The 3,156-nt window shown below is 44.1% G+C and overlaps 1 long non-coding RNA gene across 1 annotated transcript; it reads right to left on the reverse strand.

The window, feature by feature from the left end:
* Positions 1-118: 118 nt before the first annotated feature.
* On the reverse strand, positions 119-3,156 carry LOC103129720 (uncharacterized). Its single transcript, XR_475110.2, has 4 exons — positions 2,866-3,156; positions 621-756; positions 401-535; positions 119-263 (listed from the first exon to the last, which is right to left on the reverse strand). It is a non-coding gene; the product is annotated as an uncharacterized LOC103129720 (long non-coding RNA).

Here is a 3,156-nt window from a genome sequence, read left to right on the forward strand (position 1 = left end):
CTGAAAACATCCTGAAAACACCCTGAAAACATCCTGAAAACACCCTGAAAACATCCTGAAAACACCCTAAAAACACCATGCAAACATCCTGAAAACACCTTGAAAACACAAACTGCAGGTTCTAACGGTTCAAAGAAATTTTCACCTGAGTGATGTCATCTGGACAGGAGAGACTAGAGGAGCCATGTTGGACCTGATGCACTGTGTCAGGAGGGACAGCTGGTCCAGCTGAAGCATGGTAGTGGAGGTATGATGAGGAAGAACTGAAACAGTTAGAAAAGTGGATCAAAGTTCGTCCATGTCATTTTGAGATGAAGAGTTTTGATTATTTTGTTAAATTGCAGATGTAAAAAAGTTTCAGATTTATATTTTGATGTGAAGAGGAAGTTACCAGAGGAACTGTTTGGTTTGAGTTGTGAGTCCAGAAGCAGCGAAGGTGGCGGAGTAGGACTTCATCCTGTGGGTCTCTGGTTCGATTCCCACTCTGTCTGCTGTCTGAATTTATTTAAAGTTTTTATCACTAAAATTAAGTTACCTTCAGGGAAAAGAAAAACAAATAATTATACAATGCAATGTGATTCAAACCCAAAACTTGAAAATCCCAGCCCACCTGAACCCACCGTCAGACCAGCGTGGGACTGGTGGGAAACCAGTTCTTCCCTTAAGGAAACATTGATCCTGTTTGCTTCCTGATTCATGATGAGCTGCTAAGTTTTACCCACCAGGAGAAAAACAAAGTCTGATCTGTTCTGAGATCTGGACAGAAGCAAACGGCAAAAATAAACGTTTTGAGTTTTTTCTCCTCATCTTTCCCAGATCAGGCAGGTAAATCTACTGAGTTGACCCTTGACCCTTCATGTTGCGCTTTAACAGACTGCGCTGACCTGGAGACGCTCCTGTGTGTCTCTGTTTCTGACTGCAGCCAAGAGGATCACTGCTGGTTTCTGCAGAGACCAGCGCCGCCGTGCGCCGTTTGGCGAACGGAGGAGAGAAATGTTGGCAGGAAACTGCGGCTGATTTTTCGCCTGGAGAAGCACACCAGTGCAAACACCTGCAGATTTTATTTTCCATGCATTTGTTATCAGGGCTGCGTTTTAATGGCGCGGTAAATCACAGCTGACAGGCCAGAGCGGTGGCGGCGGCGGCCCACCGCTCTTTACAAGCAGAGAGGAACGACGGCGGCGCTGCGAGTCCAGTTATTAACGCTGCAGCATCATGAAGACAAGATGGAGGAAAACAGCTGATTTCTGAAACCTGTTCAAAACTTTACTGAGTTCAGATCACAACCTGATAGGTCCTCTGTCTGGTTGCCTAGGAAACGCAGTGAAGCATGATGGGTAAGGTCTAAATTAGCCACTGAAATATTAACCAACAAAACATTAATAATCTGTCCATCAAAATTGTTATGATGCATCAAAACAACAAAGTTTTTTCTGGTTGTTTTTTAAAACTGGCAGCTGATTAGCATCTCAGAAGCTCAAGTAACACATGAACTTTGACCCCAAGTCCTAGAGGAGTTGAAAAGGAGCAGAAAGGAACAGGAAGTTGAATCATCACTTCCTGTTAGAAACAGGAAATATTTGGCAAACAAACTAGATGAACTTCAAACCCAGTTAAACCCCAGAGATTTACATTAGCGATGGTTGAATGGATCGGATCCTCTACTCCAACATCCCTCTGATCCACTTTCTAACCAGAGATTTAAAGAGGAGCAGCAAAAGCAAAGGTGGTGGATTAGCAGCTGCTCATATCATCCAGTCATCTTACTGTAGATCATTGTCTCTGCTGCCTGACACTGAGCTGTTAGCACGTTAGCATGACAACATGCTAACATAGAATGCTGCTGACTGAAGACAGCAGGAGTCTTCAGTCAGAGGCTTTTCCAGAGTCACTGTGTGACTGACTGCTGCTGGAGCTGCTTCCAGCCCACAGCATCACTATTCAGAGACTCTTTAAGAGTTACGACGACATTTAGTTTCCCTTCAGGACAAATAAAGTATCTCTGTTAGATGTTCCTAAAGCTGGAAACTAATTATTTTATAAACTGCAAAACATTTCAGACATTTGGAATCAAAGGAGTAAAAAACTGAAAGTTTGTAAGATTTTCTATCTGAAGGTTGAAGGGAATAAAGACTCTGCTTCCTCCTCTGTGTTTTCAGATGTGGACTCTCCTAAAGAGATCCGTCTGTCCGTCCTCCTCAGGTTTTCTGTGGATTTACTCTGAATTTCCATCTTTGGCTCGTCTGAAAGTTTTCTTAATGATGAAGAGGAAGTCTCTCATTCAGGGCCGAGCGATCGTCTTTGTCTCTGAAAAATGTAAATTGATTCCAGAGGACTTAATTCATTTGGTTGGATCTCCTCTCCCGGTCGCCTCAGGCGCAGTCGAGCTGCAGTCTTGGAAAACTTTGGAAACTGTTTTCCAGATCCGAGGTTTCAGTCTTTGTTCGTCTCTGGGGTGAAAAGTTTTCACAAACTTTTTATCTTTGATCAGAGGAGAAACTGAGGAGAAAATGAAACGTTGCTCTGGAGTTAAAACTCGTCGACGGTCTGAAAGGACGGACGGATTATTCAGGTAGAACCTGAATAATCGTCAGGATTTAGTTCACACCTTTTTATTCTGACTGCAGAAACAAACGTTCTGCTCCTTTAAACATGTTTCACTGAAGGTTTGCAGTCTTTATCTTGCAGTGCAGCCACACACACACACACACACACACACACACACACACACACACACACACACATTGTTTTCTGTGCTCAGAGATGAAGACCTGAAGTGTTTGAGCAGAGATCAGCCTCCTGTCTGCTGCAGGCAGAGACTCAACGCTTCACTTTTCACTCAGTCAGACAAACAGCTAAACTCACAGCTGACACTCCGTGTTTCTCTGCCGAATCTTCATCGCTCTTTTCTCTGCTCCTCTTCATCCCCAGAGAGCCATCTTTCATTTCCGGCCGTTCTCTCCGGCTCCACCTTCCTCCCGTCTGGTTGAGCGGCATGGAGAGACGCTCCGCTGCTGTCAGAGCTGGAAGCTGAAACATACATGAGGAGATCTGGAGCTCTGCTCTCTCTGCAGATATCAGGAAATCACATTTGTTCCATCACATCATAAATCATAAACTATAATGTTTGCATCAGACGTCAGCCGGCCTGAAGAA

This window comes from Poecilia formosa, unplaced genomic scaffold, assembly GCF_000485575.1.
Source record: "Poecilia formosa unplaced genomic scaffold, Poecilia_formosa-5.1.2 Scaffold572, whole genome shotgun sequence".
NCBI classification, from domain to species: Eukaryota; Metazoa; Chordata; class Actinopteri; order Cyprinodontiformes; family Poeciliidae; genus Poecilia; species Poecilia formosa.